Genomic DNA, 13,190 nt, shown 5'->3' on the forward strand with positions numbered 1-13,190 from the left:
CTGCTTGTTTGCACACAGAGTGCACGTCTGTCTTCTGTTTGGGAGGCCAAATGGGCACCACTTCAAGGACGCAAAGCGGATTTGGGTAGTGGAGGAAGTGGACCGGCGAGGGCTGTTGGCCCTGAGGGAACAGAAGGAGTACACACATAGGTGCAATTTTTCAACTGGACGAAATGGGCTCCCCATTGCTTCACCAGCGCTTGCCTCGTCGGAGGTGCCTACAAATATCTTCAAATCGTAACTGACATATTCAATATCAAAATCTGTAGAGCGATTCAGTCCACGAGCAGTTCAGTTGACGCAGCACTAAATAACATTTACCTGTTCTAATTGAGTTTGAAAAATAAACTCAGCTGGCTGAGTTGGCTCTTTGTTTGAAGATCACATAAATGCAGGGATAAAGTCAATAAATGTATTGACCCAACACTGCCCATTTCCCCCCAGCTTTCCTGAAAGCCTCGTATTCATTCTCTGTTCCTGGCTTCCTTCCTTGCAGGTGTCCTGGGACACTGGTTAATGTGAGCCTCGCCCTGGCAGGGACCAAGTTAGCGTTTCCTCCTTGGTTGGGGTGGGGGCGATGCAGACTAGGGTCCTGCCTTGTGGGGAAGGGGGGTTGGACTCAATCCCCTCCTCTGATTAGTCCTTTCTTCCCAGTCCCTCTCCTTCAGGGAGGCCCCACAGAGGTGGCTAGAGCCCATCACTCCTTTTGGTTACATGCTGAGAACTTCAGAAGTGACCTTGGGCACCTCACTTAGCCCATCTAGACCTGGTTTCCTCATCGGGGACGTGAGATCCAATTCCAGAAACTCTGTTCCCTTTCATCTCCAGCTGGCTCTGCTTCTGAGACCCACACACCCCGGCAAATCAGGAGATCACAGTTCTGCCCTGAGTGTAGGACAGAGTCACTCAAAGCAAAGCCACGATCTGCAGCAGCATCACCCGGGAACTTGCAGAAATGCAAATTCTCTGCCTCTCCCTAGGCCTTTGGAGCCCAAAGCTGTGGGGGCCCTGCGGGCTGCAGTGGAGGAGCCCCCAGGGGTTCTGACGCCTGCAACACTGAACTGCTGGTGGCATGCATTTGTGTAGTGGGAGAGGTCAAGGGACAGAGGAGCGTGTGGAGCTTGGGGCACTGGAGGCCAGAGGCGAGTGGTCAGGGCAGGGTTGGAGAGTGGGAGAGAAGAGCATGTGGGGTTCCTGGGGCGAGGGATGAAGCCAGGACAGTGGGGCAGGTGACAGGGTGGCAGCCAGTGGCAGGGAGCACAGGCTCTCATTTGACTTTTATACCCAGATTTGCCCTGGGCACATGGCTAAGACTCTCTGTGCTGAGTTTCCTCTCCTCTGCAGGCGCAGTGCTGTGGCAGGCACTGCCAGCTGTGGCTACACAGCCACACACCTGCATAACTCCTCCAGCACACTCCTGCCAGCATCTTCACTCTTTCTGGATGTTAACCCCTGCTTTGCCTGCCCAGCCCCCCGCCCTCACCCCTAACACCACAGTGGCCCCCTAACAATGACCGCTCTTGCCCCTTTGTGACTAAGTCTGGTGTGAGCTCCACACTGGTCCTCGAGCATCCTCAGCAGGAACAGGCTCCAACTCTCCCACCCGTAAGTGGCACCATTTACCAGCAGCCTTTCCTGGACTCATGTCCCAAACTCCCCTAGTCCACTTTCTAAGATCACCATCCAAATAAACAACTAGCACTTGAGTCCTCTCCTCAAGGCCTTCTTTTAAGATGATCCAAGAACTTGCCTTCTAGGGCTGATATGAGGATGAATGGGGTCAGCGCTGAGGGCCGTGCTTGGCGCACAAGAGCCTGCATGGTCAGCGTTGCTATTGGCACCTGCGCACTGAGTCTGGAGCCAGGACACTTGAACCCAGCCTTGTTTGTGACCTACCAGCCAGCGATGGGGGCCTGATTACCTAGGGAACCTTCCTGAGTGTCGGCTTCAGCCGTTCCAGGGCTGTTTGGAGAATAAAATAGGGGAAGAACTCTGTAAGCACTTTGCAAACTGAGAAAGAAGAACCACAGGCTGAGAAAACAAGCACTAAGTTCCATGTACCTCGGAGCCAGGGTCGCCTCAGATTCAGCTAGAATGCACTTGAACCACCCACTCTGACCTCACGGCTGGCACCTGGGAGGGTGGGGGTGCCGGGGGTGCGGGGGGACTTTGGAGCTCGTTAGCTTCATGTAGCAGCATGGAGTCCAGCTAAAATCAGGCCTGCTATCCATCCAGTGCTGAGCGTTTGGGGACAGTGTCTTCGAAGTCACAAGGTTTTTATTTCCAGCTATTTAAATATGGGAATATTAGAAATGGAAACAGTGCCAAGGCCGGGTTATAAATAGTGTCGCCATTTGAGTAATTTTCTTTCAAGAATTCTATAATGAAAAAGGTACGACGCAGCATAATTGTGCTATTAACGTTATAATTAAATTGTCCATAAATCATTAATTCATAGTGCAGAGCAGGCCAGGTGGTTCGGGGCAAGTTTCAAAGTCTTACTGGAGCCCAGGGTGTTCTGTGTTGGAATAAACAACCTCAGCTGGCCGTGGGGTCAGAGGTTTGACTCCCTGGCTGTTTGTCTCCGCTTGAGCAGGGAAGGCATTTGGAGAGCGGAGGTGTCAGAAGGGCCTTCTGGGGACCACGTGGAGTGTGGACTGGTGGAGAGAGACGTGGAACTGAGGTCCTGAAGGTCTGAAGCAAAGTCACAGAAATGCTGATGAAGAGGTGAAAGATACTTTGAAGGTTTTTAAATCTTCTGATTTTTATTTTTCACGTATGTGAAATAACAGAAACACAGGTAGAATCAATGAGGGGTCATTTTTTAAAAAAATGAGCAAAAGTAATTAATCTAGGCTTCTAGAAGCTTCCAATAGGTGGTGACTTCCCTCAGGGTACTGGTTCCCTCTTAGGAGAGGAAGCTTTTTCTCAGGTAGACAGCTCGCCCATGACCAGTCCTCTAGTAATGCACGGTTATATATTTTTCCCCGATACACTTTTCCCCCCCAAAATGTTCAGAAAAGAGCCAGTGGGAGACAACATGTCACAGGGTAGCAGCTGTTGCTGACAAATGCCATTTTCCTTCCTGTGTCCCTTTGTTGGGGTAGTGGGAACAGCACCGGCTATTCAACTGGTGGGGTCAGACCTGACGTGGGTTCAGCAACCTCAGTAGGTACTTGAGTTCTGGCTAAGAAAGAATTCAGAGCCAAGACAAACTATAAGAGAACATTTATTTGGAAAATCACAGAGGTGGAAGAACTAATTCGTAGAAGAAATGGGCTGAGGAAACAAGTTATAGAGGCAAAGGAGGGCCTTTGGAGCTTAGAGGTGAGGAAGGTAAACGTTCCAGGCCCAGGAGGGAGAGGGGGAAGGGAAAGGTGAGGGTCTGCTCCCAGGAGGGAGAGAGTGCTGGGTCCTCTGCCCTAAGGGTTTTAACAGTATAGATTTTAGGAGCTGTGCCAGGGGAAGGTCTCAATAGAATATTCTGCAGCTTTTCAGGTGAGTCCTTTCATGGCCTAGGTCGTCACTGATTGATTTGTCTGCACCAGGACAGGGAGCCATTAATCAAAGCAGCTGTTTCCTGAGGTCAGCTGTGGCTGGTTTTGCTGCTTTTCTGGGCCGGGAGCTGAAACACAACTGGGGCCTCGATGTTATCTTTAAGGAGGAAAGGTCAGGGCATCCAAACCACATGACCAGGGATATGCTAGGGGAGGAAAGGTCACCCTGGGGAGGAGGCCCCACCCTACACTTGGCCTTTGCTAGGCACCCAGGGCTTTCCACCCTGGTGACCTTCTGTCCCTGCCTCGCTCATGCCAGTCTAATGCCCACCACACCTTCAGGCCGTGTTCAGGATGGTGGGGCCCTGAAGTGTGGCAGCTGCTGTTTCCATCACTCCCGTCGCACAGGGAGGGGTTCGTCTGGCGCAGGAAGGGAGAGTGGGCCTCGGCTCTGCAGGGTGAAAGGTCACGTGGGGGCAGGGGGAGTCCTTGCCGGGAGCTAGGGCTCCAGAAAGGCCGGCCAAGCCGTCCTCAGACTCAGCTCTTCCCAGCGGCAGGGGCGGGGCCAGGCTGCTCCACCTGGAGAACCTAAGCTCACCGGCTGAAACAGTAACAATACCATGGTAGGCTCATGATGGGGATTTTGATTTTTTTTTTTAGTGTGTTTTGACTTGTTTCTGTGTTTGCTTTGTAAGTGATGAGAGACTAGGTGTTTTTTGTCCACCTTCATTCTAAGAAAATAGCCAAGCTTCATCTTTAGAGCCAGGGACCTCCAGCGGCTACTTCATGACCTTTCTATCTTAGAAGTCAAGTCAGATTTCTGGGTACCAGGGGACAGCCCCCAGTCAAGCTTGTTTGAGGGGAGCAGCCCACGAAAGGGGAGGGAAGAGAGGCAGGTGCTGGGAATAGAGAAGCGAATAGCTGGGCCCAGGGAAGAAAAGACAGGCCTTCCAGTGATTTCTGAGGCCATTGGGCTTTGGGGGTTTCTAAACTGGTGGAGATTTGTGCCCTGCTACCATACAGCTTGCGAAGACAAGTGTGGGATTTCTGAAGGGGTCAAATATGGAAGCAAAAAGAAAGCTAAGAGCCTTGGCCCTGGAGATGGAAGCAAAACATCCCTACTTCTCTGCTCAGCTCAGAGGAAGTAAAGCCTCCGGACTCGCCTGACTCCAAATGGGTCACACCTCAGTGGTGTGTCAACGGAGTCAACGGTTCTCGTCTTCTTGAAGGAAAGATTTCAATCAAGAGACAAAGGGTAGAAAGTAAGTGAGAATTTATTGGCCGCACCAAAAATAGACTTAGGATAGCGAAACAAGGAAGGTGCATGGAAGCAGCAACAGGAGAGCCCAGGCTGGGCTGCTCTGGCTCAGAGAAGTCAGAGAAAAGGGGGCCTTGGAGACAGGTTCAGGGGGTTAGCCCAGGACGAGCTGCTGCTGCCTGCTGCTCCCCTGGTTGCAAGTCTCGTGGGGTCCCTTAGAGGAAAGAGGCGGGAAGGGAATGGTGCGGGCGTGTTCCCCTGGGTGAAAGCATGTTCTACGTCCTTCATCCTGAGTGTATTTATCTCTCTTGCAGATGGGAATCTTAGGGGAGGGTCTCAATAGAACATCAGCTTTCCAGGTGTGCTGTTTCAGGGTTGTGGTCTCCACTGATTGGTAAGGGCTGGGGTGTCATTATCCAATGCAGCTGGTTCTGAGGCAGCCATGGTGTCACTTGTCTGGTTTTGCTGCTTTTCTGGGCCTGGGGCTGAAATACGATTGAGGCCTAGAGGTTATTTTTAGGGAGGAAAGGTCAGGAGGTCCAAACCGCATGACCAGAGATATGCTAATAGTAGAAACGTTACCCTGGGGCGAGGTCCTTGCTCTCTCAGTTTTGCCCCTTGCTAGGCATCTGGGATTTTCTGCCCTGGTGAGTTTCTGTACCTGGCCCATTGTCCTTGCTCTGCTCATGTCTGTCTCACTGCCTATAACAGTATGACCTCATTTTTAACTGGCATCTTAATTATATCTGCAAAGACCCTGTTTCTAATGTGGATGAAAAGGGGCTACATGTTAACCTGACAAGCTCAGGGGAGGCCTGTGTGGTGGCCTTGCAAACTCAGAGATGTAAAGTAACCACAAGGGATGGTCTGAAATTAAGACTTTTTAACTAAAAAGCAGTTTAGGGCGGGTCGTCATATCCTCGGCCAGCATCTTCCCTGGCAAAGGTCAGTCTTTACCTTAACTGAGCCTGTCTGTTGTCCTTTTGCATCTATGATAACATATTGTTGGAATGTCAAAGTAATTTTCCTTTTTCTGGACCCCTCAAAGCCAGGTACTGCTCTGCGGAGACCACAAACCCCCTCATTGTTATTGAGTTAACTGTTGACTGTTAACTATCCTGCACCCGCCTGTGTAAAAGAAATATGTGTCCATCATTTCACTTTTTATCCAATCCCAGAGGTTCCCCTGCTTTGCTCTCTCCCACCTCCCTAATCTATCATCAAAGGATTTCATATAACCCACTCACGTCTTCTCCTATGATTATAATGCATAAAAGAAGGTGAAAAATTGCCATTCCCTGGAGCATTATCTCAATTAGTTGAGATTCTGCTTTTTAGCATGTGTCGGCACTTTGGCTCAAACTCACAAAAATTCTTCACAGGTTTTAATGTTTCTTATGTTTACACTAAATAAGGTCACATTCACAGGTCCAGGGAGTTAGGACTTCACCCTGTCCTTTGGGGGTTGCACTTATAATTGTTTGTGACACAGGGTTCCGAATACACCAGGAGAGAGCCTCCATTCTGAACTGTGCCTCAGTGGGAGTCGAACCCTCTGCTGACAGTGTTACCCATCTGATGACTGCAGCAGTTCTCCGGCCTATCTTACTGGGGTTGTGGCGATTATCCGGAGGGATGGGCATGCATAACAAAATTTAGACACCCCAAAATGAACCCTGCCCCTCTGAGAAGGACCAAGGAAGAAGGCTGTGATGTGGAAATGAATGTCTTAGTTGGGCTAATGTTGCCTCTCGATAGAGAACAAAGTGGGGGTTCTCTGTCCTTGAAGATGTGAAGGGACGTGATACTATGACCTTCCTGACTTGCTGTCCATTCCTGGGGTGCAGTCTAGGAGTTCTTCAGATTCCGCATCATTCCTTTCCTTTCATCCCACTGTTTTGTGTTTAGGGGTCTCAGAACAGACATGGACTGTTCTGCAGGCTCACCCTTAAACCCTCCCAGCTGCCAAGATGGGTCCGGGCCCAGACAGCCTGGTCTTGATCCCGGAGTCTGGCTGCGGGTGCTCCAGCTGCGGAATGACTTCATTTACATTGCTGTTCAGGAGCAAAGGGCCCCGCTCAGTGGAAAGTCTTTCATTTCTGACAAGAAGCCAGTATGTGGCATTTTTCTTTGCCTCACTCTGCAGGGTAAAATGAGCCGCGCAGATGTTCCTGTAATACCAGGAGAGTGAGATTCGCAGATGAGCTGTTGAGAGTGCCCTGGCTTTGCTGCTGGGTTAGCCAGTTGCCATGTGGCCTGCGGTCAAGGCAGAGGGAGCAGCTGGGAATCACATTTGGGCACTGACTTCATGGCTGTGGTCAGAGTGAGAAAGTCCATTTGTACAGCTCCTTCCCTCACAAACTGCGGCGAGGGTTTCCCCCGTAACAAGGACTGCAACGAAGGGTCTTGGACAAGAGCATCTCATTGTTCCCGTCAAGTTAGGGGTGGAGGCTGGGCTTTCTCTGGTTCTGGTGGTGGGTTGGGCAGTGGTAGTGAATGGGTGCTCCCGGGGCAAATAATCTGTGGAAGTCACTGAGGGATGAAGAAGGCAGGACCCACTAATCCTTAAGGACTCAACTAGGGGGATCTAGTCAAATAAAAAGGTTATACAAAATTGGTCCATGATGACTCTGGGAATAGCCATCGCCTTGATAAGTAGAGACGGAGAGATGCTGCGGTTGTGTATTTTGTGGCAGACCACTTTACCAGATCATGGTCAAAGAAACTTTCAGGCCAATCAACCAGCTGCTGCCTGTAACCAGGGTAGTGCGGTCAGATCGGCCCCAGGCTCTGGGCTCAGTGTCTCTAGATTTACCTGGTGATTCTGGTGACTCTGTGTTATTCTGCCCTTCCTGGTATGAGAGAGGGGAGAGGGACACCTCCACAAAGGGATACTTCTCTCCTGCTTTTAGGCAAATAGAAAGAGGCACATAGAGGCTTTTCTGTGTCTTATTAAAGAAAAATCAGAGCTGGACAGTAGTTAAAGTGGTCAAAGCAGGTTTTATTCAGGATTCTTGCAATCCCAATACAGGAGGGACAAGTGGGACTTTATGGCCAAGTGGCAGGGTGGGGGTCAGTGGATGGAAAATGACTGAGGAGGAAACCTCAGGGGTGAGGGGGGGTTCTTACTAAACTGACCTAAGGATTCTTGCTGAAGGTAATCAGACCTCCCTGGGGGTGACCGAGGATGAGGGACCTGATTAGATATCCTGACTAACCATACAGTGAAGGTGGGGATTCTGATTAAACTGACTTAGCAGCATTCTAGCTAAAATTGGACAACGTGGGGACAAACATGGTAGTACAGATGTCTAGGCCTACGTGGGCAGAAGGCTCAGGTTTGCTAACTAAAGTTGGGTCAAGGAGAGACTCTTTGTCAGTCTGCTGTTTCAGTTGCCTTCAGCTCAAAATAATCTTATGCGAAGTGGTGTATTTGGAGTGGCGTATTCAGATCCCCTTCATGGAAGCCAGGCTTACAGGTGGCTGTCCCAGGAAGGCTAACATCCGAGCTGTGGGACAGACACATTTAATAATGTCCCCAGCCACAGAGGCATTTGACTGTCATCATCGCCAGAACTCCTAATTATAGAGACAAAAATTTACCACGACGTAAAGAATTCAATAAAAGAATGTATAGAAAATGGTCCCAATCATCTTAAAAATGTGTATGCATGTGCATATATATATTTGCAATTATACATTTGATGATCAATATCTGTCTCCCCACCTAAGTGTAAACTCTTTGAGTGCAAGGGACAGTGTCAGCTGGAGCCTGGAAAACGGGAATGACTTTCTGACCAAATGAACAAAAGAAGAATTTCCAGCAACCAAAGGTATTATATTTCCATCTCCTGACCATGCCTTGGCTATAAATGGATTTCTCAAGAAACCCTGACCTCTCTTTCAATCTAGATGTTGCAATGCTTTGGAAATATTTTTAATCTTGTTATTTGTAAGTGACCAACACCCCAGCCAGCCGCTGTGCTCTGAAATCCATCATTGGGTTCCCATGGAGACCAGCCTTTCTTCGGACAGTCCCAGCTGATGAACAAGTGTGGCAGGGACACCAGGCGGGCCCGATGCTGGGACGGGTGACTTTGGTTTGAGGACTTCCATCCCACCAGCCTTGGGAAATTTCCCTAGAACTGAACTGCAGTCTCCAACTCTCCCACCAACCTTCCTTCCCCCTTTTGCTCCTTTTGAAAGCAGAGAGAGCCTCTGTCTGGCTTCCAGGGTGAAGCAATGGAATCAGCAAACTAGAGGAAAATAGTCAGTGGGCAGAAGCAGAAACGCTGCAAAGCATTGCAGGCAGCAGAGCCCGAGGCAGTCCCCTGAGCCTCCCCTGGCCCCAGAGGAGCACAGAAGCCACATGTGCTTTCTGTCTCCCTGAGGGACGCGTCAGCTACAGCCTCTGGGTATAAACTTTCTCCTAAGAACTTAGTTGTCATCCGCCCTTGAAAAAAGATGGGGACAGACAGCCTCCTGAAACTGAAAATTATCCTACATGAAAGATGCAATTATTACAAAATTAACCACATATGTCTTGTGTTGGCAATAATAATCCCAGTTCCAAGGGGCATGGCAGCTCAAGATACAAATTTAGGTTTAGAACAAATTTAAAAAGGGAGGTTTCACAGATTAGCCTTGTGACTTGGAAAATTTTTATACTGTAGACACATGTATGCTTATTGTGTAAGTCCTCACTGAACATTTAACACAATATATAGTGAGCGTTTTCCATGTCAATAAAAATGCTTCTCATTTTTAATGGTCCTGTAGTATTTTGTTGAATGGCTGCACCATCATTTACTCAACCACTCCTTTTCCTTGCTGGCTGCCAGCTGGGAGCCGTCTCGGCTTGGTAAGTCTGCCTGCACCCCCTGACATGTTGTCCCCTCCAGCTTCAAACCAGCCATGGTGTGTGGCGTCCTGCTCACACCTGGAATTTCTCCGACTTCCCTTTTTGCTGCATTTCTTCTGCCACCACCAACTTAAAGGTACTCCCTATCCTACGTCCATAATCTAAATCATATCCTCAAAGTCCCCTTTCTGCAAAGCAGAGCATCCGTCTTCTCGGGTTCCAAGGATTTCTGTGTGGGCATCTTTGGGGGCTGTTCTGCCGGCCATAGCACTTTGCATCATATGTGCACATAGTTAGGTGCTTTGTAAATGTTAATTGTCCCAATTTTCTAGTCATTCAGGTTCATGTCACTCTTCCTTTGGCTATAGATAACATTATAGTAAATCTGTTTGTTTTTTTAACCTGGGTGACATTTCACATATTCCAGATTTCCTCCATCCTAGGATCAACTTTTGAGAAAAGAAAAAGGGCCACAGCTCTAATCTCAGTTACGAAATGTCACTTACTTCTCCCTGTGCACGAGAATGTAGAATTGAGAGCCAAGAGGAATAATACACTTGGAAAAAATCTTGTAGCAGTTAGGGTTAGGTTCAGCCAGGTGACAGAAAATTTAATTTTTAAAGAGGTAAAGCAGCTTAACAAAGATTGAAGTTTACTTATTTTATATAAATAAAGTTCAGAATTACTCAAGAGCTGGTACATTAGCTCCACAATAGTCATGGACCCAGCCTCTTATTTCATCACTTCATTTTCTCCATACGGCTTCCATCTCATGGTACAAAATAGCTGCTTGAGCTCCAGCAATTACACCCACATTCTAGTCAGCCAGAAAGAGAAAAATGTAGACATCAAACATAAGACTCCTTCTATATCCCATTGGCCAAAAGTTGATCATAAGGCTACCCCTAACTACAAGGGAACCTGGGAAATGCAATCTATATCTAAGTAGTGGTTATGCCTTATATGTGTTCTTATTACTAAGGAAGCAGGAGAGAATGGATGTTAGGGGTCAGGAATAGTAGTCTACTTTAGATATAAATCTAAGCTTATTTTCTGGCTTCCTTCTGAGTCCTCCTACCCACTGGCTATGAGTAATCAACAAACTGATCTCTAGTAAGCTGCATATGTGTCTAGGAAGGTGTAAAGAAACTATAGAGGAGCATTGTTATCCAAATGTTCATTATTTAAGTCTGCAGACAAGGAACTAAAGGTCACTAATGACCTGCCCATCTGTTAAATTCATCCCCACCTGTCTCTCCTTCCTCATTTAATGCAGCACCTGTCACTGTTCATTTCCTCACAACTCCTTCCTTCAGCCTCTTCCAGAATTTCAGGTAATACAACAAAAAGCAAATGCCAGGCACACTGGTTGCAAAGAGACACTGCAAATATTACAGCAGGTCCAGAGGTTCATGAACTCATGAAATGATATTAGGAAGCTTACTGTGTCACAGCAAAGCCAGTGACAAATGAGCACCTACAGCGAGTAACTAGCAGTTAAAGAAGGGACACTCAGTAAAGCACTTCAAAAGGATGTTATTGGAATATTTAAGGATTAGGAAAAGCACTTGGTGAAGTTTGTGAAAATCACCCTTTTTGGATTGTTTTTGTTGGAAACATGAAGAATGTTATATTATGCAGTGTTTCCAGGAAGACATGCTGAAAGGTAAAACCTCAACCCTTATAATTATTGGTTTATTTAAAGGCTAACACATGGTAACAGTTACAACCTAAGTGGGATTGCTTAAGTGGCATTATTCCAGGATGACTGGCTAATAATGATTCTGAATCTTTTGCTCTATTTGCTATTTTTAAGGAACAAAGAGAAAAGAGTTGCATTAGTCACCTGCATCCTAACCTGTATTGGAAATCCAGTGGACAGGGAGAGAGAGAATTTGAGGGTGAAATTACCTGGAAAAGGGGGTCATCCAACCCATTGTGTGGGATGAGCCAGAATGTGGGGCTGGTTTCCTGTGGTTGAGGGAACAGGTGTGCACTCCCTCTGGCCAGAGACTGTTCTAGAGGATACTGACCGAGGCACAGGATCCTCTAGCAAGGGAAGCACATGCAGGCAGAAATGTCCGTGTGATCCAGTGAAAGCAGCTTGCTGGAGGTAAGCTCTCTGGGAAGAGAGACTCAGGCCTGTTGTTAACTTACATGTCCCCAGTGCCTAGTGTATTGGAGGTGCTCAAAAGGACTGTTCACTGAGCTGGCTGAAGGAATGGATGCTTCACAAAGGCAGGATTACCTATCTTTGTAGGGGTCAGCCAAAATAGTGTGAGATGACAGGTGGAGGAATGAATACTGGGGGCTGAAACTCAGGCATATGACAGATGACAGCACTTTTACTTTGCAGGAGGAGAAGCTGAAGGCCTTGAAGCAGTGAGGAGTCCTGATCAAGCCTAGATTTTAGAATGCAGATCCCTGTGGCACAGTGGAGGGTTATAGCCATCAGCAGGATCAGACTGGGGACAGGGAACGGCACTGAGAGGTCACAGTCATAGTTATGGTAACAGATCAGGCAAGAGTACCTTCCTTCATCCAGTAACTATTTATTGAGCATTTACTATGCATCAGGCATTCATGAATAACACTGAGCTAAAAATCACCCTGTCCTTTCTTCTTTAAAGATGTAACCACTGTGGGAAGGTTAATGCCTCAGTACCTGAGTTAACAGTAAACACAGGGCCCTCTCCTGTCCTCTCAGAGGAAGGGGCTGGGTGGAGACAGCAGGCCTTTGTGGGGAAGAGGGGGGAAGAAGGGTCCACCGAAGGCCAGAAGAGAAGCCCTTCATCTGCTTTGTCATGTTGCTCACAAGGCCAGCCCCACAGAGCCAGACAGTGATGTCATTCAAATGAGGAAATATATGCATGAGAGGCCTTGTGGGCAGGCTAGCATAAACAGTCACATTCTACATGCTGATGGTCTCTTAGAAGGGTATTATTTAATGACATGCCTGACACTTCAATCAGGTACCTAGGAAGGTGGTCACTCCCCATCATGTAGTAACACCCCTCAGAGGCCCAGGGGAGAGCTCAGGGGCTGTGGTACTTTGTGGTGGACTGGGCACATGTTGGAGGCAGGGATGCTGGGGCCTGAGGTGTGGCCCATGCTCACTCCTCATGGGCTATAGATAGATCTTGCTTTGGGCTGAACTGTGTTCCCCCAAAGGTCATACATTGAAGCTCTAACCCCCAGTACTTCAGAATGTGACTGTTTGGGAAACGGGCCTTTAAAGAGGTAATTAAATTAAAATCAGGTGTCCAGTGTGGGCCCTAATCTAATCTGACTGGTGTACTTATAAGAAGAGGACATTTGGAGATGCACATAAGACTGTGAAAGGACACATCCAGAAGGTGGCCACCCACAAGCCAAGGAGAGAGGCCTCAGGAGTAACCAAGCTGCAGACATCTTGATCTCAGACATCCAGCCTCCAGAATTGTAAGAAAATTAATCTCTGTGTTTTAAGCCACCCAGCCTGTGGTGCTTTGTCTTAGTGGCCCAAGCAGGCTAATGCAGCTGTGTGGCATCTCCTGCTTCCCCTCCGCTTTCCTGCACCCATTTCAAGCTGTCA

This window comes from Miniopterus natalensis, chromosome 3 (assembly GCF_054644295.1).
Source record: "Miniopterus natalensis isolate mMinNat1 chromosome 3, mMinNat1.hap1, whole genome shotgun sequence".
Taxonomy (NCBI): domain Eukaryota; kingdom Metazoa; phylum Chordata; class Mammalia; order Chiroptera; family Miniopteridae; genus Miniopterus; species Miniopterus natalensis.